Here is a 27,098-nt window from a genome sequence, read left to right on the forward strand (position 1 = left end):
GATGGACCTGATCAGCCAAAACGGTCACATAATTCTTGGTAGTATCGCGATCTTGCAGAGTACTCATGGGGCTCATGGATTACCACGCTATGATTGCCCAAATCATTACCAAACCACCACCATGTTTTATTCTTGGGACGTAAACTCGGCCATAAGCTCGAAGCATTGTGCAACAGCACTCATCCGATCAAATGACTTTCTTCCATTGCTTCAATAGACCATTTTAATGGCTTTGGCATCACGTTTTCCTGTTGCGGGCAACTGAATCACTAATCTACATCTACGTGATTGTTATTCACAATAAAGTGCCTGGCAGAGGGTTCAATGAACCACCTTCATGCTGTCTCTCTATCGTTCCACTCTCGAACGGCACGCGGGAGAAATGAGCACTTAAATTTTTCCGTACGAGCCCTGATTTCTCTTATTTTATCGTGATGATCATTTCTCTCTATGTAGGTGGGTGTCAACAGAATGTTTTCGCAATCGGAGGAGAAAACAGGTGATTGAAATTTCATGAGATCTCGTGGCAGCGATAAACGCCCTTGTTTTAATGACTGCCACTCCAATTCACGTATCATGTCTGTGACACTATCTCCCCTATTTCGCGATAATACAAAACGAGCTGCCCTTTGCACTTTTTCGATGTCATTCGTCAGTCCCACACTGATGAGTGGTTTTGGAATTCCAGCTCGCCCTGCAGTTTCCAGCTTTCGGAGCTTCCTTCGTATTGTCTTGGTGCTGACAGTGTTCGCGAGTGCGACATTAGGCCCTAGGTTCTGCAGTGGCTTCTGCAGCTTTCGTCCTCTTCAATGAATTCTGCCAGTCAACATACACTTTCGTCCGCGTTGTGATTTAGCAGATGTTTTTCCGCTTGGCGTGTGTGTGGCATAAAACTGCGGTGCGGTATTTCTTGAAACGCTCGACGCTTTGTCTTCCCCAGTTACTGAAAACACCTTCATACAAGCACCTACAATTTGCCCAGATTCGAATTCATTTAGCTCCGACGTAATGCAGTCGCAACTACACAGAACACTAGTCTGATCACGACTGACATTTGCAACGTATTGAGGACTTTGCACAGGTGTCGTTGGAGTCCAAATACAACAGTGCATTCTGCAGACTTGGCCAGCATCTACATTTCTGTTCTAGTATGCATTTCTCGCGGTGTTTCCATATTTTTATCCAACCCCTGTACGTTCACTTCTAATTGTCATCTGTGTAACAGAGATTATTGATGAATTCTGAACATTTTCTCTTTCCATACGAAAATGAATGTCCAGAGGGCGTTGATGGCTTACTTGCAGCAAGTTTTGCAAGCGAACTCCTGGCATGTTCTACAGAATTCAGGTTACCCTCTCACGCTAGCGACGGGATTCGAGTGATATTCTAACCTGGTATATCGCGCTTAGGGGCACAGAATGAGATTAATTTTTTTTACGTTTGACGAGGAGGGATGTGGTGTCGATAGTAACTGTGGAAATATACACAAAGAGGCATAAAATGCAAAGAGTCTCGTATCGCTTGAAAATATGAGAGTTCGAAAGATAGAAGGAACTTTAGGATTTTACGCCTTGTCGAGGTCGTTAAAGACAGAGATCTGATTGGGAAGGATAGGGGAGGAAATCAAAAGTGAAAGTACACTACTGGCCATTAAAATTGCTACACCACGAAGATGACGTGCTACAGACGCGCAATTTAACCGACAGGAAGAAGATGCTGTGATATGCAAATTATTAGCTTTTCAGAGCATTCACACAAGGTTGGCGCCTGTGGCGACGCTACAACGTGCTGACATGAGAAAAGTTTCCAGCCGATTTCTCATACACAAACAGCAGTTGACCGGCGTTGCCTGGTGAAACGTTGTGTTGCCTCGTGTAAGGAGGAGAAATGCGTACCATCGCGTTTCCGACTTTGATAAAGGCCGGATTGTAGCCTTTCGCGATTGCGGTTTATAGTAACGCGACATTGCTGTTCGCGTTGGTCGAGATCCAATGTCTGTTAGCGGTTTATGGAATCGATGGATTCAGGAGGGTAATACCGGACGCCGTGCTGGATCCCAACGGCCTCGTATCACTAGCAGTCGAGATGACAGGCATTTTATCTGCACTGCTGTAACGGATCGTACACCCACGTCTCGATCCCTGAGTCAACAGATGGGGACGTTTGCAAGACAACAACCATCTGCACGAACAGTTCGACGACGTTTGCAGCAGCATTGACTATATACTCAGAGAACATGGCTCCGGTTACCCTTGACGGTGCATCACAGAGAGGAGCGCCTGCCGACGAACCTGGGTACACGAATGGCAAAACGTCATTTTTTCGACGAATCCAGGTTCTGTTTACAGCATCATGATGGTTGCATCCGTGTTTGGCGACATCGCGGTGAATGCACATTGGAAGCGTGTATTCGTCATCGCCATACTGGCGTATCACCCGGCGTGATGGTATTGGGTGACATTGGTTACACGTCTCGGTCACCTCTTGTTCGCATTGACGGCACTTTGAACAGTGGGCGTTACATTTCAGATGTGTTACGACCTGTGGCTCTACCCTTCATTCGATCCCTGCGAAACCCTACGTTTCAGCAGGATAATAATGCACGACCGCATGTTGTAGGTCCTGTATGGGCCTTTCTGGATAAAGTAAATGTTCGACTGCTGCCCTGGTCAGCACATTCTCCAGATCTCTCACCAATTGAAAACGTCTGGTCAATGGTGGCCGAGCAACTGGCGCGTCACAATACGCCAGTCACTACTCTTGATGAACTGTAGTATCGTGTTGAAGCTGCATGGGTAGCTGTACCTGTACACGCCATCCAAGCTCTGTTTGACTCAATGCCCAGGCGTATCAAGGCCGTTATTACGGCCAGAGGTGGTTGTTCTGAGTACCGATTTCTCAGGATCTATGCACCCAAATTGCGTGAAAATGTAATCACATGTATAATATACAAGATCCTATTGGAAGTGGTTTGACGTTGTCTTCCTCCGACGTGTTATAAATTGTCAAGTGTGTATCTGCGTATTGTGAGTGTTTGTGATGAGTGCTTATACAGTGCAGTGTTGTGTATATTGTTGTGGATGGAGGGAAGGGAGGAGGTGAAACCCGGTGCCGGCGCATAGTCTACTCCTCTCGAAGAGCACAAAGAGGACCGCCGAGCATAACGTCCACGTCCGGCGGAATGATCACCATCAACTGTCACATGACCTCACTTCATGAGACACCTCGAAGAGGTTTAGAGTTTAATCCGAGTCACTGGCGCAGAGACTGGCGATCAGGAAATTTACGCCACCACTACATCTCTCGTGGCCGGTCAAGTGGTCGCAGCGAAAATTTTCCACCACCAAAATTCGAACCGGCTTACTTCCAAGTCGAGGGCACCGGACAGCGTGTGTTAGCGCCATAGGCTACGGAGGCGCGTGGGAAGAAATCGGTAGTGTTACTTTCAAAGGAACCCTCTCTGGGTCTGCCTCAAAGGTGGAAGGATCTCCTCCATTTAACTTTTCCAATAATGTGGATGTCCATTCTTCCTTAGAGCCTAACAGCTGCTCACTGGATAAATCAATAACCTCGATGTTTCGAGTGCAAGTACGAAGTTATCCCGCGATCCACACTATTACCTGGTGCAACAGCATTCGTTGTCATGGTCAACATGAAATCACGACTCATCAGAGAACAAGGTAGAGCAGTGGTTTTCATCAGATGGATAGCAAAACGCAGGACGATCCAGTAGTTATTGAAGTGGTACAGATCAAATTATTGACAGGTGGGATGCTTTCTTGTCACTTTCTAGGTCTGAATACAGCTGTCATCCCATCTTACAGTTGGTGTATGATCTATGCGCTCGTATTTTGTTGAGTAGGTGCAGTGCGGAACAGTCCTTCCGGAAGCCATGGAACGCGGCATCTATCGTTCGCCTTTATCTACAACTTTCTTGGTCTCGTGGACGAACAAAGCTAGCTTTCAGACGATCGTTGTTTCCGAAACCCAGGCTGGTTTCTACACGGGAGATTTTCGATCTCCAGAAATGTCGTAATATGCGAGAGTAAAACATGTTCTAAAATTCTATAACGGACCGATGCCAGAGATGTACGCCTATAGTTTTGCGCCCCTGTTCGACGACTCTTCTTGAAAAAGGGGAATCAGCTGTGCTTCTTCCCAATCATAAGGAAAGCTTTGCTCCTCAATAGATACCTAAGGTACACTGTTGACGGAAGAGGAAAAACTTGTTTCGCATACTCTGTGTAGAATCTAACTGGTATCTCATCAGATAGCGCGACGTTTCCTCTGTTGAGCGATTTCAGTACGGGATCAAGCACCTTACGAAGAATTATTGGCCGTTAAAGATAACTGTTCACGAGAAACGACCTAGTGGCCGAGTGTTGTCGTACCGTAGGATGAAATCACTACTTAAGGTGTAAGGATGTACCCCAGGCCGCGCGGGATTAGCCGAGCGATCTAAGGCGCTGCAGTCATGGACTGTGCAGCTGGTCCCGGCGGAGGTTTGAGTCTTCCCTCGGGCATGGGTGTGTGTGTTTGTCCTTAGGATAATTTAGGTTAAGTAGTGTGTAAGCTTAGGGACTGATGACCTTAGCAGTTAAGTCCCATAAGATTTCACACACATTTGAACATTTTTTGATGTACCTCAACGTCGTATCCAGAAACTACGAGGTAGCTGTAGGATCTTCGGGCCTTGTGATCTAGAAGTAGATCCTAATCACCGAAAGGTTGCAATATCGATTACTGATTGGTCAACGGAATATTTCAGTCAAGCTTTAACCTAGCTTTTTCCCCTCGATGACGCGAAAGTTCAACAGGAACGACACCTGGTTCGGATTCCCCTAACCCCGATAGGGTTACTGGGGCAAGTCGCCAAAATGGCTCCATTTGAAAGATTTCCAGCAGGCCCGTGGGTCACTCTAATTATTATTACTAGCCATAGTAACGAGAGTTCATCCAGCAGATCGGAGCTGCGTGCAGCTTGTAAGACTAGGAGCGCAGTTTCATCTCCAATGGCGGAATCACAACCCCTGGCGGGAAGTAACTTCTTGCATGCAACTGCTCCGTCTGTGGCTTCTTCTGTACCATACCTCTACAGTTCGGAGCATCTTGTAAGCCGACTATAGGTCCTGCCAACACCACGTTACACACTTCATCTTTAGATTTCCAGGTTGATTTCGTCATACTTGTAGGCATCGAGACCTGGACATTGTCTTGTTATCCTCTCAGCTGTTAACACTAGCTACAGAGTAGCCCTACTTACTGTTGTCCCTACAGAGGGTACAAAACAGTACTTTGTATCTCAGTGTGAGCAAGCTGACGAATTTCAGGCAGTGCCAACCACAATACTTAAATATAAAGGTTCTTATCGATATGAATCTATCCTGTCATATGTGCTTGACTAAATGTCGATCTAGAAACAGATAAGCACTACACAGACACCATCTCTGCTGAAAACAAACTTCTCACTTATGTCCGATGAAGGATCTCGAACTCCGGCAGCTGTCCAGTTCGATGCACTTCGCTCGGTAACTGGGACACATCCTAGGCAACACTGTTGATCATCATTCTACTGTAAACGCTCTTCCCTATGACGACCAACCGAAAATAATCACGTGTCTGGTCGCCTCGTAGGCTCACCATTTTCACGAATCGTTCCGCACACTGAATTCAATGTTATCACTCTTCTGGTAGCTACAGCAAAGGCATACTGTAATTGGGATGTAGTGGAGGCTAAGTCGTATGACCTCTGATTAGTACTCTACCAGGCATGTTCAGAAAATAAGAGTACTGTGACGATAGAGGGCTGTGACTTTTTGTTTTTTGGGGGTTGGCAACACTGAATGGTAGAGAGGGGATCCCCTAACCAGAACGAGCGTGGCAGGAACACGGTAGGAGGTAAACTCACGTTGAATTGTCCATCTGCATTACAGATGTTGGTAAGAAATACGGCGAAGTGCGAGCTGCGTGCTGTGATACGCTTCCTACTTGTGGAAGGATTAACACCTACCGTCCTTTTTTTTTTAGCCAATCAATACTGTTTAAGGCGAGGGTGTTCTGAAGAGAATGAGCGTTTTGGATAGGTAGGGAATTTAGTGGAGGTAGAACAAAAGTTCATGACGAACAGGAATGGAAGATCTTCCATTTTGACTGATGAATTGGTGCAAAAAATCGAGGAAACTGTTCGCGAAGCCCGCCGATTGACAGTGGATGAAATTTCTCCAATGTTTCAACAACTCAGAGAACTCTCTTATACGAGTCACACACAGAAACGCTGGGCTACCGGAAGCTGCACGCTAGGTGGGTCCCAAAACAGCTGACAGAGTAGCACAAGAAAAATAGTCAGTAGGGCCCGTGAGCCTTGAACGACTTCAATTGTGAGGTGGGGTTTTCCTGAGCTCTATTGTGACTGGATAAGAAACGTGGATGGCTTCAGTGTTTTTGGACCGGAAAGACGTAATTTTGGCCGAGTTTCTGCCTCAGGTGGAGACCATCAATACACAACGATATTGTGAAGCCCTAAAAAAATTGGAAAGGAACATTAAGAGCAAAACAAGGGGAATGCAGACGAGAGGAGAGTGCTTGATGCCCGTCCGCACGCAGCATTTGCCACCAAGAAGCTCTTGGACTCATTTGGTTGGGATGTTTTGAACCATCCTCCGTATTCCTCCGACTTTGTACCTTAAGATAATCTTTTCACCTCCCTGAAGATATATATGAGTGGAATAAATTTTTCAACCGAAGAGCAGATGCAGAAAGTGGTTCTAAAGTGGTGGAAGGAGCTGGTGGGAGAGTTCTTAGAGGTGGGCATAAAGAAGCTTGTGCCACGGCTCACCACATGCATTGAACGGGATGGCGATTACGTTGAAAAAGGTCAACAAGTGTATCAACATACTGTAATTTTTTTAAATACACTTTTTCTAAAAAAAAATATAAAAATTTAGAACACCTACTTTCTGAATATTCCTCGTTCACGATTTATGTGCCCGTAGCCTTCCAACGGTCTGCCAGCAAAGTGTGTCCGCTAAAGGATGTCTCCACGTCATACGATCAGTCATCGTACACGTAACTGTAAGTTTGATAAGCAAGTCTGATGATGCGTTTTATGGAAGCGTGCACAAACGCTCATCGCTTTTCCACATCCCATGCAGGCTTTGACAAGCACCTGTTCGTAAAAGAAAAAGGAAGATTAGAATTTAATATCCCTCCAACTACGAGGCCATTGGTGTCGGAACAGAAGCTCGGATAGGGTAACGGCGAGGGAGGAATTCGGTCGTGCCCTCTACAAAGGTACGATCCAGGCGTTTGCCTGGTGCGATTTAGGGACATAACGGAAAACCTAAAGCTGGATGGCTGGAAGCGTGTTTGATCCATTGTCCGCCCTACGCGAGTCCAAGCTGCTAACCACTGCGGCATCGCGCTTAGTGAATCAGTTCGTCTTTCGAATATGTCGATACCGGGCGAAGATGATATTTTTTCTTTTTGGGCAGTTACTGAAACTGATTAATGAAACCGAAAACGTGATGTCCCGTTAAATTAATCTGAGCTGAAGATATAACATTCACATGATTGGTATAACAATTTCAAGGTAAACAGAGATACCTGTATGAGCCCGCTCTTACTCGCAACATGTTTTATAAAAAAGCAGGGCACACTCGTGAGATAAGGTATAATAACACACGAAAGACTGACGGCAATATTGCGGTTTATCGCATGCTGGAGGTTGCGTGAAGGCTTCAGATATCCATGTATACACTTCTGTAACACACGAATATTGACTTGAAACTTCGTCTCTCTCTGAACCCCTTTAATGAATACTTTCTTTTTCCCCATCTAGTTGATTGTGAGAAAATTTATCGTTTTAATCATGGCATGTTGTTCTATTAAAGATCCAATTACTAAATATTTTCTTATTAAAAATATAACATATATAATATCCATCTTTGTTTTACCATGACAGACCATCGATTTAACGCCTTTGGCAAAAGATTAACACTTTCAAATAGTTGAATAGACTTTCCCATAAATTTGAGATTGCTTAGCTTCATGTCGGTCGACATAGTTGCGCTGCGAAGACTGCTTCACAACTGACATTTTGTTTTAGAAGCCTGAACATTGTCGGTACACGCGCTCAGCCACATGTATTTTGATATGTTTAAACAAACTTGTATGAAACAAAATCAATCATGCGTCAGCCAGGTTGAACAGTCCTGATGTTTGCGCAAAATTACGCTACAGACGCACAAGCGTGCTTAAACGAAGTGCCTGGTCTTTGCATGCTTCGTAAACTTTGTTTCGTGTGTGGCCGCCTTTGCTCGCAGCACGGGCCCTGGACTGGATCTCAACGGGTCCTTTGACTTGACTACACCTCGCAGGCATCTTGACAATAATATGTCGAAGAAGGCAGCAAAGGAAGGCGGCACGACATGAAAGAGTAGCTTTCATCCGCTTCCCTTTGTTCTGCTGTACAGAAGAAAGATCGATAGGACAATGATTCACAACGTAGGAAACCCGTGTTCCACAAACGAATGCCTGGTGTTACGCTTTCGAACAGACTTGCGTTAAACCTACAAATTGAACTCTTCCTTCCTGCGTTGCCAGACATGTAGTTATCTGCCGCCTACAGATGATACGATTGGACTGCACTGGCGCTTGTTCGCACGCGGAGGGTTTTTGAAGCAGTACTGCGGTACAAACATATTCAACTTTCACGGGAATTGCTGTACCTTTTTTAATCGCATTATTATTGTTTTGCAATTTATCTTAGTGTGGTGGACGTGTGTGATCAAGAAAGGAAAAAAGAAATTTAAATGACTGTACCAACGTGGTCTCTCGGTGTCGATAGCATGTAGATTAAGTTTCATTGGTAACGCACTCGTGACACAATGTGAGGCCCCTTTGATAACCCAGAGAGTAGCTGGAACTGCTTCACACCAGATGTCAGAGGAACGTGACCTTGGCTGGAGCAAGGTCTCCTCGTATCAGAGCTTCCTCGGTCTCGTGGCAGCCACATGGTCCGTGAATGGCGAAAACTTAATTCGTACGGGCAAGAGAGTAACCCAGCACAAAATTCGGCGAGAAGATCTCTAACAGCGGGCACCGCTGTAGATTGGCGTTTATTTATGAAATTTCATGCGCTACTAATGTTTGCCTCATAACACACACGCACGCACGCACCCACGCATAGCTTCAGTTTGCCAGAGGTCACAAAAAACCTGAGATCATTGTAATCATAATAATACCCTGTCGTCATGACAACACTGGTACCGCTATCTTTTACTGCTCTGTTCTCATCAACTGATAAAAGAATCTAATATATTTTGTTTCATCTGTTGGGCCCTTTTCTTCACTCGACATTTTAATCTCCTGCGGTTTGCAATGTTCTTCCATTTCTGTGGTGTTGGCTCACCGGTCCTTCCGTGTATCGCAGGGTAAATGTTTTATTTCGACCCACGACGTCTGCTTTAATTTGAATCCTTGACACGTTCAACGAGGTGGAGATGGTAGGCTGGAACAAGTGCAACATTTTGGCCGTCCTTCTGTAATAGTAAATAAGTTACATTGCTTTTTGTCTCTTGCTCGTATCTTTTCACTATTCAAAAATTTGGATTTTCATGTATTGTGTTAAAATTCTGTATTTTTTCCTTCAACCATGCCAAAATCTCATCTTTTGTTATAGACGCAGTTAATGCCATATTTAACGGTACGGAATGACACAGGTGGTAGGATTCGAGTAACGAACCATTCTTTGAAGTGTATCAGCATTCATTTCTCCAAGCTAAACAACAGCTTTCTTTGTTGAAACATCGTCACAACACCCAGTATGAACAATAATAAACCTCCTGCCCTTTTCTGTTCGCACACACATTGTTGCAGGCCGCGTACATGTTTCTACGCGGCGGGTCGTGCATGACTGAACAACCTAGTCGCCTAGCACTACGGATATGTTTTAGCATTGCCACAGAAGCGTAAACATTTCATTACATGACTGGTCATGGTAGACACGGAAACAGGCAAGCCAGGCCAAGCGTACTAGCTGTCGCGGATCTGCTCAAACGAGCTTAAGAGTTTCCATATAACATATGAGGGTCGCTCAATAAGTAATGCCCGACATTTTTGAGAACATATTTATTGTTAAGAACCAGTATTTGGTGACAATGTACATCAGCATGTCTTGTCCATGTCCTATTTTTCTACGTAGTCTCCATCACGTTCTACGACCGTACGCCAACGTTTTCGAAAAGCGTGTATTCCTTGCTGGTGAAAGCTCTTGTCCTCTAGGCGTAGCCATGTTTTCACTGCATGAATGACACTCTCGTCATCTTCGAATTGTGTTCCCCGCGGAGAATCTTTAAGCGGCCAAATAGATGGAAATCCGAGGGTGCGTGGTTTGGACCGTAGGGTGGATGAGGCAATGATGTCCAACCCAATTTGGCGGCGTGTTCCTGGGTTCTCAGACTTGTGTGTGGACGTGCATTATCGTGTTGGAGCAAGATTTCTGCTGGATTCTTGTCCGATCGAAGACGTCGGAAACGGCTCTCGAGTTTATTCAGTCTTCACGTATTCCTCTGAATTGATGACTTAGCTATACTTGTACTCACGTTCATAACAGCTCAGTACACACCAAACAATTGGTTTCCACAACACTACCACAACCCCAAGTATATATTGCTGACATACGAAGTTCACCTTTTAGTATTTTGTTTACTAACAGCCGCTCACATGGTTGCAGATGACATGATGTTCGCTAAGTAAACAACGGCAACAGAAGAAATAGAGTACAGAAAACACGTCGCAAACAGCGCCAATAATTACTTAAAACATGCTTTAACATACAATAAATAAGGTAGTATGAAAATATCCATAAAAAACTATATTTCAAAAGAAGAATAGTAACGATGTAATAATGCTTTACTGTATTTGTATAACCATGCTATTTTCTACATGTTTTAGATTTAAAAACCCCACTGATGATAGTGATATTTGTCGCCGAAACTAGTTTGGGATAATAAAGAAATAAACGAATAACGAGGTGTTTTGCATCAAGGCGGACTCAATTTCTGATATTACTGTTTTCCTATGCAAACACGGACCAAAATGGAAGAGTTCCAAGATAAAATAATTATTTTGGAGGGTATTTATTTTGGAGGGTATTTATCTCTCTTCCCAGTCAAGTGAAGAAGAATTTACAGTCAATGAATTAATTATCCTCGGCCAAATACAAATCAAAAAGTAACAATCATATACACAGTCCAACGACATTAATGTGACACCCGCCTATGTTCGACGTCAATGTGGAGTAATCACTCACACATGACGGGTGACAGAACTAGCGGTGGAGAGTATACAAAGTATGGCCGGGGGACGCGGAATAGTCCGAGATGTTCACGTGCCGCCGTGGTTAAAGTATACCGTGCATGGAAAAAATGGTGCAGTCCAAAACTGGCGCCGAGGCAACGGAGATACACCGGTCTTAGATTAAACGGTTTAACGTAGGCGTTCTTCGTTGCAACGTAATCTTCTCACGAAATTCCACTGACCAACTTTCTCGTCCGAATGCGAAAATATTTTTTTGACACCGACCTACATAGGGAGGAACGATCACAAAGATAAAATACGGGAAATCAGAGCTTGTACGGAAAATTATAGGTGTTCGTTCTTTCCGCGGCTATACGAGATTGGAATAATAGAGAATTGTGAAGGTGGTTCTATGAATTCTCTGCTAGGCACTTAAATGTGATTTGCAGAGTATCCATGTAGATGTAGATGTAGATGTATCTTAAAAATACGAATTTATTCGTTCTCCATCAGTATCGTTCAAGTTGAAGTTGGACTCATTTACAATTACTTTCATAGAAAATGTAAAAAGCAATATGCGTATGATGTAAGTACGGTACACGAGCGGGAACCAAGTTCTCGGTAATACAGTTACAGAAATGGAAAACTGTAATGGTATTACCCTTTTGTCTATTTTGTACAGGGTTTCCCACACAAAACCGGTACGCCTCACGTACCGGTTAATCGTCTCTAGTCGAATTGCTTGTGAAGTGGCAACACTACGTTTTATCGGAAAGTCTCCAGCGTGACAATATCGGGATTTATAGACACTGTATCCGTGCAGAGGGCACACGAATGTTCTCTGGAAGACTAAGTTGGAATGCAAATCGCTTTCCAAAGTCTGGGCAACTCACAAAAGGGACATATACTGGATAACTACGACTTTTGATTACAGGATGACTGAGAACTAATGATAAAAAGCAATCACAAGTTGCGAAACAAACTCGCAAATTGTGAACTAGGCAGTGTAAAGACAACGCAAATTCTAAACGCGAAACTTTCTCCAAAACAGCTGATGAAGCGGCAAGCTGATGCAGGGCATCGAACAGCGACTCGCTAACGATGAGGGACGAACCGTCGAAATAAGCTCGCCCCAGAATCGACTACCAGCTGCCTACTCTCACACACTTATCAAAATTACCGTAAGAGGAGGGAAATCACAAGGTTTGCAACAGTGATAACTGAAAACCACCCTTTCTCTTCCTGCAAGCAGGGAAGCTTGTAGAATTTTCTTATCCAGCACTTGTTTTCTCTGTCAACAAACTAAAAGTTGGCAGCGTACTGGCCCTCGCCTTATGATTGGCGGAACGATGTCTGAGAGTGTAAACGCAGCTCGCTTCCCATGCTGTATACATCTACATGGATACTCTGCAAATCACATTTAAGTGCCTGGCAGAGAGTTCATCGAACCACCTTCACAATTCTCTATTATTCCAATCTCGTATCTTCGAGCTCTGATTTCCCTTATTTTATAGTGGTGATCGTTCCTCCCTATGTAGGTCGGTGTCAACAAATTATTTTTGCATTCGGAGGAGAAAGTTGGTGATTGGAATTTCGTGAGAAGATTCCGTCGCAACGAAAAACGCCTTTCTTTTAATGAATTCCAGCCAAAATCCTGTATAATTTCTGTTACACTCTCTCCCATATTTCGCGATAATACAAAATGTGCTGCCCTTCTTTGTACTTTTTCGATGTACTCCGTCAGTCCTATCTGGTAAGGATCCCACACCGCGCAGCAGTATTTTAAAAGAGGACGGACAAGCGTAGTGTAGGCAGTCTCCTTGGTAGGTCTACTACATTTTCTTAGTGTCCTGCCAATAAAACGCAGTCTTTGGTTAGCCTTCCTCATAACATTTTCTGTGTGTTCCTTCCAATTTAAGTTGTTCGTAATTGTAATACCTTGGTATTTGGTTGAATTTACGGCTTTTAGATTAGACTGATTTATCGTGTAACCGAAGTTTAACGGATTCCTTTTAGCACTCATGTGGATTACCTCACACTATTCGTTATTCAGGGTCAACTGCCACTTTTCGCACCATTCAGGTATTTTTCCTAAATCGCTTTGGAGTTTGTTTTGATCTTCTGATTATTTTATTAGTCGATAAACGAGAGCGTCATCTGCAAACAAACGAAGACGGCTGCTCAGATTGTCTCCCAAATCGTTTATGTAGATAATGAACAGCAAAGGGCCTATAACACTACCTTGGGGAACGCCAGAAATCACTTCTGTTTTACTCGATGACTTTCCGTCAATTACTACGAACTGTGACCTCTCTGACAGGAAATCACAAATCCAGTCAAATAACTGAGACTTTATTCCATAAGCACGCAATTTCACTACGAGCTGCTTGTGTGGTACAGTGTCAAAAGTCTTCCGGAAATCCAGAAAAACCGGAATAGATCTGAATTCCCCTGTCAATAGCACTCAACATAGCGGTGGATTCCACATTTGGGACAACATGTGGACTTTTGTTGAAGTCTCTCCGGAGATCACGTGGCTCCCACTCCTTTGAAGGGCGCTTTTGAAATACTCTGGCTTAAGAGACACCCAAAGCGGCTTGCTTACACAACCATTGCCCGTGGTAGTTCCTGATCGTAAACCTGCCAGATCATCTTCCCACCGCCTAACAGTGGCAGGTGGCACATTCCAGCAACGGAGAGAAACACGAACTACTAGAATTCACAGGCCCTGCTCTTCCATTCAGAAAGTTTACGAGAATAAAGCATAAAATGATTACATAAACTGTTGCTTAGTGACATGTGACAAACCAGTGTCGTCACAGCCTTTCTTCTACATCATGGAGATGACCTGTGGACACTCCCAGTATTCCAAACTGAGACCCACCTTATTCACAGTGGCTGCGCGCATACATTCGTGGTTTGACGAACAATCAAGCATCATATCGCACCTAGACTAGCGCGACCTTACTCCAATAGTAAACGTCAGGGACTGGTAGAAACAGCAACTGAAATGTAGCAAACATATATAGCTTGGTATCGGATCATCAATGAGTGGCCTCAGTAGGATATGACTCCCTTCCTTACCTAAATGAGGACCTTATCTTAGACGCGGTGTTAAACTGTATTAACGTGATGTCTCTAGAACGTGTCTAGAAAGCTTCGCGGTGTACTTTCCTTATGATACAGGGCGTCCCACATAAAACCAGTACACCTCACTCTCCAGATTCAAGTAACAATTAACTAAGAAAGAATAGACAATAATAGCGTTAAAACATGTAGTTACCTGTTTATAAGAGATGCTAGAAGTGTTGGTCACGGGCATCGCTGCCTTCATGTGATGACGTTACCAACACTCTGTAATTCTGCAGGCGTGACGATGTTAGATTGGGTGGTTGGTTGGATGAGTTGGGGGAGGGGACCAAACAGCGAGGTCATAGGTCGTCCAGTCGAATATGAGTCCACGTCGCTTGTATGTTAATTTCTCTAGTCATGTTCCGTTTAAAATCGTCTATTGTGCGAGGATCGTCAGCGTACACTTTGCTTTTTATTGTGTCCCGTAAATACAACTTTAAGTCCGGTGATTTCGGGACCAGAGGCCTCTACTGACAAGTCTACCATCGGGAAAGAGGTTGGTGATGGGGGCCATACTTTGGTTGGATGTGTGAGCAGTTGCTCTATCTTGTCGGAAAACTGCATATAACTTCTCTGTATCTGTTAATTGTGCATAGGAAGAGTCAACGATATTTAGGTACTTGATACTGGTTTAATTGAGGTTTAATTGAGAAATATGGGGCCACTCTTGCACATGCCGGACAACGCACACCAAACACCTGTCTTCTCTGAGTAGAGAGGTTCTTCGTGCCGAATATGTGAGTTGTCCTGCGACCAGTATCTGCAGTTCTGGAAGCTTGCATAGCCTTACAAATGAAACCAGGTCTCATCTGACATGAAGAAGAGCTAGGGGTCCAAGTAACGATCAGCAATTGATGTTAATAGCCAGTTACAATAATGAACTCTCTCTTCTTGATCGTCAAATTTCAACTCTTAAACTACAATCACAGGGTAGGCTTTTAATTTCATATCTTTTAGCACACCATGACACGATGTACGAGATACATCAAAATGCTGCGTTAACCTCCTTGCGATTTCTGTCTGTGGTTTCAGGGGTCCACACTGTCTGTCGTCTATTCCTCTGCAAATTCTTGACCGATCCCATAGCCCTCCATTTCCTGTACAGATTTTGAATAGTGCTGGTCGTGGGGAGTTTCCTACCATGGTACTTCGCTTGAAAACTCTTTTTACATTCCTCGGTGGAGCCTGTCTTTATGTAACACTCTACAATATCACCCTGTTCTCATACAAACAGCCACATTCTTGAACAACTTAACGATACGAGCTTCTCACAACTGACGCACGAACACACGACTGCACTCAACTTTCCGATAAAATGTAGTGCTGCCACTTCACAAGCAATTCGACTAGAGACGATTAACCGGTACGTGAGACGTACCGGTTTTACATCTACATCTACATTTATACTCCGCAAGCCACCCAACGGTGTGTGGCGGAGGGCACTTTGCGTGCCCCTGTCATTACCTCCCTTTCCTGTTCCAGTCGCGTATGGTTCACGGGAAGAACGACTGCCGGAAGCATCCGTGCGCACTCGAATCTCTCTAATTTTACATTCGTGATCTCCTCGGGAGGTATAAGTAGGGGGAAGCAATATATTCGATACCTCATCCAGAAACGCACCCTCTCGAAACCTGGACAGCAAGCTACACCGCGTTGCGGAGCGCCTCTCTTGCAGAGTCTGCCACTTGAGTTTGCTAAACATCTCCGTAACGCTATCACGCTTACCAAATAACCCTGTGACGAAACGCGCCGTTCTCCTTTGGATCTTCTCTATCTCCTCTGTCAACCCGACCTGGTACGGATCCCACACTGGTGAGCAATACTCAAGCATAGGTCGAACGAGTGTTTTGCAAGCCACCTCCTTTGTTGATGGACTAGATTTTCTAAGGACCCTCCCAATGAATCTTAACCTGGCACCCGCCTTACCAACAATTAATTTTATATGATCATTCCACTTCAAATCGTTCCAGATATTTTACAGAAGTAACTGCTACCAGTGTTTGTTCCGCTATCATATAATTATACAATAAAGGATCCTTCTTACTATGTATTCGCAATACAATACATTTGTCTATGTTAAGTGTCAATTGCCACTCCCTGCACCAAGTGCCTATCCGCTGCAGATCTTCCTGCATTTCGCTGCAATTTTCTAATGCTGCAACTTCTCTGTATACTACAGCATCATCCGCGAAAAGCCGCATGGAACTTCCGACACTATCTACTAGGTCATTTATATATATTATAACACACCCCTGTGGCACGCCAGAGGTTACTTTAACGTCTGTAGACGTCTCTCCATTGAGAACAACATGCTGTGTTCTGTTTGCTAAGAACTGTTCAATCCATGTGTGGGACACCCTTCAAAATAGACAAAAGGATAATACCATTACAGTTTTCCATTTCTGTAACTGTATTACCGAGAACTTGCTTCCCGTTCGTGTACCGCACTTAGAGCCATAAGCAGCTTCTTTTGTCGCAGCGAAACCTCAGGTTGACGTGTGTCAAAGCTGGCTGCCGTTTGACAGGCGGTGACTGACTGGTCCGCCGCGGTCATCGTCCCCAGTAGAAAGCTGAGCCTGCCGGGTCGGCGTGCGAGTGCCCGCGAGACGAGACCGCAGCGGAGAAAAACCCCCCTGCGAACGTCCCCCAGGTGCAGTTAGCGTCGCTGCACTGCCGGCCGCCATTTGTCGGATTGCGATCTCCCGCAATGGGCGCCGATCGCTGCGGCCTCTGCATGCAGCGCGCTGCAAGAACTGCTGGGACAATAGCGGCTCGTTACTGCCTATATGGGGCCGCCGGCGGCCGATGCAGTCGCTGGCCTGTCCGCTGCCATCTCTCACACGTGTTGAATCTCATTCTGGATCAAGATATAGTAGCGGCTGCAGGGGAATGTGACACCGCGAATCTCATCACATCGTTTACAGTTTGCTCTCTACGTTTAAACAGCAGACTCCACCACATGTGTAAATGCACGCACTGGTTCGTTTATGGGCTACGCAATGAAAATACGGTCCCTGGAAGACACGCAGTGAGACAGTTGTGACCACACTTAGTTACAGTGATTCACTGGGCGACGAGACACACTTGGACACATGTCATTGCTAGCTTATGAGACACTGAAACGGAAATGAACATCCTACCGACGACAAAGCAGTTGGAGGTGGAGCACGTGATCGGTTTGGAGACGGATGGGGAAGGAAATCGGCCAAGTTATTTTCAAAGGCACCATTCTGCAGTTGCGAAACCACAAAAGAGCAAAATCTGGATGGCCGGACAGGCATTTGAACTGACGTCACATCGAATTCGAGTCCAGTATCATAGCACTGTGACAACTCGCTCTACGAAACTGAAAAAACTGTGACGACTGTGGTACTTCACGTTGCCTTCTCTACAGTCTTCTCTGCCAGTGTGTTCGTAGCTCGTGGTCTCGCGGTCGCGTTCTCGCCTCCCGAGCACAGGGTCCCTGGTTCGATTCCCGGCGGGGTCAGGGATTTTCCCCTGCCACGAGATGTCTGGGGTTGTCCTCATCACTTCATCATCATTCTTGAAAGTGGTAAGACTGGACTGAGCAAAGGTTGGGAATTTGTACGGGCGCTGATAACCGCGCAGTTGAGACCCCCACAAACCAATCATCATCATCTCTGTCAGTGTCTATCTTCGCCCAGGGCTGAGCCTCCTAAATGTGCCTCTACCAGTTAAGACAACGGCTGAAGACTGGTTACGATGTGTATTTATTAATCTAACACATCAAACTGTTTGAGTGGTACTGATACTGAAGCTGCGATAGTCGTGAGGGTGGTATCGTTTGTTGTCATTTCCTTCTAATTACGAATTAAAAATTTTGTATGTATCGAGTATAGATGAAATATTATTAGAAAATATTGTTGCCTTATGTTGTATTAATGGACGACTAACAGTGAGTCTTCAACCTTTTAATGCCCTTAGTAGGGCACTAATGGGTTAAAAACTCACTGGTAACCGTCAATAAGGATCATAATCAGTTATTCAACTGACAGTGATAATTAATGCGAATTTACAGATACTATAGCGTCTTGAATTTGAGTGCTTGCTCCGTATATCGTTCTACATTTTAACATACATGCCTTTTACGTATGTCGCGTCCTGCGCTCTGTTCTGACGACTGTTATAAGCAAACCTGACCTAGTTCTTAGAGTCCCACGTTATTTTCTATATAATGTCTATACAGGGGTTCTAAAATAAGTGGCCCACATTGTTAAGGGAAGGCTATTGCTCAAAACTAGAAAAAAAATGTCCTACAAAGATATATTTTGTAAAAAATACTTCTCGAGTCTGCTGCTTATGATACCGCAGTTCAAATTAATGTGACATTTGCAACCAAGTACTTTATGTATCTGATGAAGGTGCATTAGGCATTGAACTCTGTCAGATGTCAATAAAGAAATTTGCTATCAATATTTATTGGTTCAAATGTCTCTGAGCACTATGGGACTTAACATCTGAGGTCATCAGTCCCCTAGACTTAGTACTACTTAAACCTAACTAACCTAAGGACATCACACACATCCATGCCCGAGACAGAACCTGCGACAGTAGCAGCAGCGCCGTTCCGGACTGAAGCGCCTAGAACCGCTCGGCCACAACAGCCGGCCGATATTTATTAAAAGATATCTTCTATACACCACGAGCTGCACTAGAAATGTTTATTTACGAAATCCAGTCTCCGGGTTAATAATCACTCAGTGCCGTATTATACACTTCTATAGCAATGACATGCTTGTCATCTAATACGACAGGATCTGAAATATGTCCTATAACATAGTACACAGTTGTAATGTGCGTTAATCCTGTCAAATTTTAAGCAGTGACAATATTTGATAATGTTTGACGTAACACAAACAATAACGTACAAGACAAACTGTGTTCTGTGTTGTATGGCATATTCCAGATCCTGTAGTATTAACTGGCAAGCATTTCATTGCTATAGAAGTGTATAATATGCTACTGACGATGGGTTATAAACCCGAAAACTGGTTTTCGCAATTAAACATTTCTAGTGTAGCTCACGGTGTACAGAAGATATCTTTTAATAAATGTCTGAAAGCTGCCGAGCACCAAGCGTTCATAATTTTTACTTTGCGATCTAGACAGAAAATTTTTATATTACTTCTTGTGATAATTATAAATGAAATGCACAATATTATGGATGTTATAGAGTACTAATTTATTAAATAATTTATTAAGTAATTTTGTGATTTTCACTTATAATTATGAAGTTCTTCTGCCAAGCAGCGACAGGTGAATTAATTAACTTGTCGAGATACAGGGCATATTGTCTTAAGATAGCCGCCTGTCTGTTGACACTATAGGAGATGCTCAATGTGGTTACCATTCCTTCTGGCAGTTTACTATCCTTCTCTCTATGAATCCCGCCTCAACAGCTAATAAAATTCACGCTGAGAACTGCGGATCTTTAGCACTCCGTCTTGGAATCCATTACCAGAGCTTCAGTAAGGCATGATTGTTGCCTGGGGCCAACGTGTAGAGTTGTTTACGTAAGCGCGTGGTTTCTGTCTCCAGCAGTTCAGATTACCCGCACACTAGCTCGTAACACCGTATAAGGCGTGCAAACTGTGCAAAGCCTAGCGAGATTTTATTGCCCTGCCCGCTGTTTGCCATTCAATAGAAAATCCCGCTGAACACTTTTTGAGATTTAATACGGTGTTGAGTACGTCGTTCGGTGTACGTGACATATGCTTGCTCGTCCATTAAGACCGCTGCCTAAACATTTTCTCCTGTCCAGTGCCCTGTATCCAGCCAAGACTGGGTCGAGATTGGCATAGCAAATGGGAAGTCAAATGAAAACGAGACACACTATGTAACGAGCAAGTAGGTGTGTGTATAGAAGTGCCCTCTATTTGAGATCAGGAAGGAAAAGCGCGGACGTTCACCGCTGTGCCATTTGTCTGTTTTAGACGTGCTTGACGTGAGGTCACAGAGTCCTGTGCGCGCCCGACTTCATTTCCAAGGCCGGGAAAGAGCAATAGCGAGGTGTAGTGCGGTTTCTGACTGCGGAAGGAGTGTCAGGAAATGGAATTCAGACCCGAATGTCTGTTGTGTATAGTGAACACAGTATGTCAAGTGCGGCCGTGTCACGATTTCGAGAAGGTCGGTTGTCATTCAAAGACAGCACTAGGCCAGGACAGGCCCATCGCGTCATTCCCCCGTGTGTCACTGCTGCCGTCAGAAATGACCGACGGCAGACGGTGGAAGACATTCGGCTCATGTTGGGCATCAATCAAGGCGCAGCTCACGCCACATGAGAGAGCATCTGACGTCCTGGAAAATCTGTACGCAGTGGGTTCCCCCACAGCTTGACGGAGGAGCGGAAGTTTAACAGAACGTCGACATCACTGCAGCACCTGGAGCTGTATCACGATGGGGAATATCGTTTTCTGTCCCATATTGTTAGGGGAGATGTAGTATCAGAACCGATAATAGAAGGCCATGAATTCACTCCATCGAAAAAATCCAAAGCCGTGCACGCCAGCTCCGGAAAGTCATCCAGTCTGCAAGGGCCCGCTGCTTATAGACTTTCTGGAACACGGCGCTACAATTAACGCGTAGCGGTACGTGGACGCTTTGCAAAAATTGAAGCGCGCCATGAAGTCCAGACGCCCAGGAATGTTGAAGGACGCCATCATTTTGTTGCAGGATAATGTCCGCGCAAATGTTGCAAGGTTGTTTCGACTATGCTCCATCAATCTCCTCCAAATTCTCAATTTCTACGCGGTCTTCTGTAACCTCTCCTCAGCGGTTCTTTGCGCGATCAACCAGAACTTTATCTGCCATGGACATGCCACCGCCATGAAGTCATTCCTATAGATCTAAGAGAAATATTCATATATACCAGTATGATCCCTCTCAGTAAAAACCCACAAAAAATGAGTGAGTATGGCTATGACATTCACGTGTATGCAGAAACTGTTTTCGTAATGTTACACACTTTCAGTCGCATTGTAACGAAGTGACTTATATTATCTAGCGGCCAATGTTTTCAAGATAATTTGTGAAACAATGTTATATGCAGTGTTCGTTCTTAATTGGAAGAAGCGTTTCACAGCAAATAATTAGTGAAACTGGATGAAACTCTGAACTGAATTCTCGACAGTCTTTCGTTTACATGTACGGTGGGGAACTATAGAATGCAGGAATTTTACGGCCAGTATTTGCGTTGTTGTTGACATGGTATCTGTAGGCCGTGGTCCAAGGCATAATTCTCTGCCTAGCTTTTCGTCTTCCAATGCTAGAGACAGCATTAGAAGCTCTAATGACTCATAAAACTGTTACACACTCAAACTATCTCGGCAGGCGAAACCTTTTATATGTATCCACGCTACGGTCGGTTCGTGACATCATCAGACCGATGCCCAAGAGTGCTGAGTCGTGTCTTCGAATGCTGTGCAGCTTGCAGAGAGGGAAGACTTGGCGCTGTTTGTTTTATTTAGCGCTATGGCCCGCAACTTGTCTAATTTCAGTCCTCCTCCTTTTCTGTTGAAACTTTTTCTGATTTTTGAATTTCTGAGGTTTCTCTATACTATAAAACCTACGAAACAACAAAACACAAGTGTAGCTGTTCTGTGTGAGGAAGTGTGATTCAACGTACACATCTGGCACGGTTCTTCCTCAATAAGACCAGATATTTTAAACACCATTTATACTGAAGTAATTTAAAAAAAACGAGAAATACTATAATTGCACATAGAAACCAGAAATACAGTCTAATACAAGAACACGAGCCAGATGCTTTGTTGACTGAACCTGTGACCAAGAGGCATTATTGTTTAAGACATTGAAATAATAAAAAAAGGAATTTTTTACCTTCATATATATTGACGAAAAGCACACTCTGATCATTACAGCATCCCCAATCCAATAACATCTGGTGTCTAGCCCATCAAAACAACACTACAAGTTCTGAACAAGCACTCTCCATGGGAACTTCTCAACAACGACTCACCACTGCTACATCTCAACAAGCACTGCCTACTGCTACTTCTCAATAAGCACTCTCCACTACCACATCTCAACATAACACTGCCTACTGCTACTTCTCAATAAGCACTCTCCACCACCACATCTCAACAAACACTCTCCACCACGACTTCTCGATAAGCACTGCCAGTGGAGGCGGCGGAATAAAACTCTTTGGCGCAATCTCTGGCGCTGCGGCTCAGTGTAGCCACCTTTCACTGTTTCTAGCTCTGGAAGACGAAACGAGAATTATGCCTTGGCGATGCTGATTAAATGTTTAAGGAGACCAAACACCGAAGGTCACAAGTCTTCTCTTCAGCATGCAGGATCGAAATAGTGTACGCATTCTGTCTGTGTATGGAGTAAATTCTGTGTGCAAGTGTTCTAAATGTTTGCATAGCTTGTATCTGAGGCGGAATGTGGGAACTAGTCCGGTATGTACCTAGTGGGATGTGGGAAACCGCCTAAAAACCACATCCACGCCGGCCAGCACATTAACAAATCGTCGTCACTCTACCGGGCGGATTCGATTAGGGGCCGACGTACCTTCCCATCCCGAAGCGAACGGGTCAATACGCGCGGCTGCTCGGGCAGATTATGCCTTGGGCCACCTATAAATCAAATAATATCACCAACAGCTGTAAATATTGTTCCACAAAATTGCGGGTGAACTGCCGAATGTTTGTAACTTCTTGCCACAGTATTTCTGGTGATACTGGCGAAAACGCACTGAGCTCTTGTATTTAAGGCCCCGCCGGCATGTGCGTGGTGGATTCACTTGGCGTTGCGCGTGCGGTACTTCAGCGAGTTCGATTCTGCTGCACCGCGCGCCCTCCGTGGTGAAAACGCGCCACATCGATATCAATTCGATTGTCTTCCCGCGGTTCCATCACAGAACCATGCCGGCTACAGAGGACACGAAGTTTTTCAACGATTGGATTCAACGCCGAATTCAATTGAAAACCGCCGTCTCGATTAATAAGACACTCACTGTTAAAAATGGTTCAAATGGCTCTGAGCACTGTGGGACTTAACTGCTGAGGTCATCAGTCCCCTAGAACTTAGAACTACTTAAACCTAACTAACCCAAGGACATCACACACATCCATGCCCGATGCAGGATTCGAACCTGTGACCGTAGCGGTCGCGCGGTTCCAGACTGAAGCACCTAGAACCGCTCGGCCACTCCGGCCGGCACACTCACTGTCAGACAGTCGTACTTCCACGGATTCATTATCAACAGAACTCCAAAAGTTAGACGTATGGGCCAGAAGACTCTGCGCCGAAATATTGTGGCAGGAAGTTACAAACATCGGGCAGTTCGCCCGAAATTTTGTGGAACAGTATGTACAAAGGGAAACTTTTGAATCTCACAGCTGTAAATCCACTGCAGGACTCATTTTATAATTTGTAATGTGGGAAATGTTACTCTGATTTTAACTTGTTTGTACGAGAAGACGTCAGAAGAGTACAGTGAGGTGACAGTCATGGGATAGCGATAAACACATATACAGATTAGATTAGATTCCGTTTTTATTGCATAGACCCAAAAATGAGATGATTCTCGTGGGTGTGGATGGCGGTAGTATCGCTTACACAAGGCATGAAAGGGCATTCCATTGGCTGAGCTCTCATTTGAGCTCAGGTGATTAATGTGAAAAGGTTGCCGACTTGATTATGGCCGCACGAGAGGCATTAACAGACTGATGGCGGTAGTTGGAGCTAGACGTGTGGGACATTCTGTTCCGGAATTCGTTAGGGAATTCAATGTGCCGGGAACCACAGTGTAGAGAGTGTGCCGAGAATACCAAATTTCAGGCGTTACCTCTCACCACGGACAACGCAGTAGCCGACGGCCTTCACTTAAGGACCAAGAGTAGCGACCCTTACATGGAATTGACAGTGCTAGCAGACAAGCAACAATGTGTGAAATAACCGCAGAAATCAGCGTGGGACGTACGACGAACGTATCCGTTAGAACAGTGCGGCGAAATTTGGCGTTAATAGGCTGTGGCAGCAGACGACCGACGCGAGTGCCTGCTAACAACTACGCGACATCGCCTGCAGCGCCTCTCTTGGGCTCGTGATCATTTCGGTTTGATCCTAGACGATTGGGAAAACGTGGCCTGGTCAGATGAGTCGCAATTTCAGGCGATAAGAGCTGACGGTGGTGTTCGAGTGTGGCGCAGACCCCAAGAAGACATACATCCATCTTGTCAACAAGGCACTGTACAAGCTGGTGATAGCTCCATAATAGTGTGGACTGGGCCTCTGGTCCAAATGAACCGATCCTTGACTGGAAATGGTTATGTTGGAGGCCATTTGCAGCCATTCATGAACGGGATGTTCCCAAACATAGGTGGAATTTTTATGGATGACTATGCGCCATCCTGATTTAAGTTTTCCGTGATTTCCCTAAATCGCTCCAGGCAAATGCGGGATAGTTCCTTCGAAAGGGCACGGCCGACTTCCTTCCCTAGTCCGATGAGACCGATGACCTCGCAGTTTGGTCTCATTCCCCAAATAACCTCAATCTCAAGTATGCGCCATATCACCGGGCCACATTTGTTCGCTAAGGATTTGGAGAAATTCTGGACAATACGAATGATTTGGCCAACCCGGTCGCGCGACATGAATCCCATCGAACATTTGTGGGACATAATGTAGAGGTCAGTACGTGCACTAAAACCTGCTCTGCCGACACTACCGCAATTATGAACGGCTATAGAGGCAGCATGGCTCAATATTTCTGCAGGATACTTGCAGCAACTTGTTGAGTCGATGCCAGGTCGTGCTGCTGCACTACGCGGGGCAATGGGAGGCCCGAAAAGATATTATGGGGTACCCTATGACTTCTGTCACCTCTCTGTAAATCCTAAGACGACAAAAATGCTTGCTAAACACAGAATCAGCTCTGAAGAAAAGTGCCTCAAAGGCCGTCACTTAAATATTCATACCACTACTTGTTCGCTGTTATCAGAAGCCTGGCGGTCTATAAATATAAAAATTGTTTCATACTCATCAGAGAAACGGGTGCGAATATATCAATACCATTATAAGCGATTGGTTGTAGTAAATAAAGTAATAAACGGACATTTATTTATTAGTGTCACGTAAAGTGTTAGTTTCCTTGCTTATACTTCTGTATTATTTCTTAATTCTAATGTTTTGCTGTTGTCTTAGAGCCCTTTTCCTTAGCAGAGCTAATGGCTCTCCAGTTCGTAATAATCTTCCCTCAGAATGAAGTAAAGGGTTTTATATTCAATGAACGGCTCAAAAACGACTCGCTACGTCGACAGTACAGACGTAAATGAAGTTCCAGTCATGTTCAGATTATGGCTGACAGCGTCCAGGAAACAGTTGCCCGCACAGCGCTGCCCACTGTTGAGGTCGTGGAAAATGCGGACACCAGACAGCGGTGTGTCAGCATGCTGCACGTCGACATTGCGTAACAACACGGCGCAGTGAAGGAGAATCGCTCCATGCGCCCACGTCAAGTGGGCAAGCTATTTAGCAAACGCCTTGGAATTCGACGTTGGCTGTTGCTATTTCCAACCAGTGAGTTGAGTTCCAGCTGGACACTGGAGCTCTTGTGTCATTAGTCAATGGTGGTATTGTCGACTCAGTTGCCTCCGCTTCAAATTACTCAGTGATAGTCATGTCCTGCTATGAAAAGACAATTTTGTAGAGCTCGCTCTTTACCGTTTACTGTCATGTACGCTATCCAGGCCAGCGTCACATGACTTCAGGGACTGGGCACTATTTCAGTGTGCCGCACCATACCGACTCGCCAAGGAAATTCGGGACATGGAGTCCAAAGTACGATCCAGTAGGCACGGGGCTGACGACGCAGCCGACCTATATAGAGAGAGACGGACGTTACGATAACGTGTGGCAAGGTGGTTGTAACGACGTATTGACGCAGCATTGCGTCAACTATTGTGCACTCCTTCCCAGCAGACAGCCAAACAAGTAGTTATTTGTACGCAGCAGTCGAGCCACTGTGCACAGGTTCAAGTCGGTAACCATGAGAGATGGCATGCCTTTACGATGCACACAGTGACTTGCCCCCTCTCATAATCTTACTCTGAGTAATTCTATTTGGGGAAGTGTAGGCGAGTATGGTCATTACAAGGCTAGTATTGAGAGGTCAGAAGATATAAATATTTTCCTCTCTAATTGCATGTGGTGAAAAGTTGCTATTCCTTCACACGCGGACTTCCCACACAGCGTCTCTCGTCACCTGGGTGGTCCGGTGACAGGCGAGTACTGCTGAGCTTCAAAGGGTTAAGCCGACGGGTGTGAGGGAGTCGAGTGGATGCTTTCCAGACGCCGACATTGTCATAAGAGCGGGGCCGACACGCCCACAGGGGCCTGAAGGAGTGGCTGGGGTTAGAGATTCCGTTACTTAGCAGAAGCTTAGTGAAAACACTTTCCGACGGCCTACCAGGGAGGCGTGGGAATGACTTGTGTTCCCAGGCAGTCTTGGCGGGCAAGTTCCCGCTTGCAATTGGCTTGCCCAGGGGATAGCTCCGTGACGTAGCAAAATCGGCGCAGAAACTGGCGCCAAGTATCTCCATTGGTGGAATAGTAGTGCTTCGGCAATAGAGTGAAATTTTCCACCGGTTTTCGAGTTGCTGATTGGCACGTTTAAC

At 45.0% G+C, this 27,098-nt stretch overlaps 1 protein-coding gene across 3 annotated transcripts in view; it reads left to right on the top strand.

Annotated features, from left to right (window-relative positions):
* LOC126481132 (laminin subunit gamma-1-like) overlaps nucleotides 1–27,098 on the top strand; it is a 338,089-nt gene that overhangs the window by 11,785 nt on the left and 299,206 nt on the right. The gene's annotated exons all lie outside the window — the stretch shown is intronic.

Source organism: Schistocerca serialis, chromosome 5 (genome assembly GCF_023864345.2).
Source record: "Schistocerca serialis cubense isolate TAMUIC-IGC-003099 chromosome 5, iqSchSeri2.2, whole genome shotgun sequence".
Classification (NCBI taxonomy): Eukaryota; Metazoa; Arthropoda; class Insecta; order Orthoptera; family Acrididae; genus Schistocerca; species Schistocerca serialis.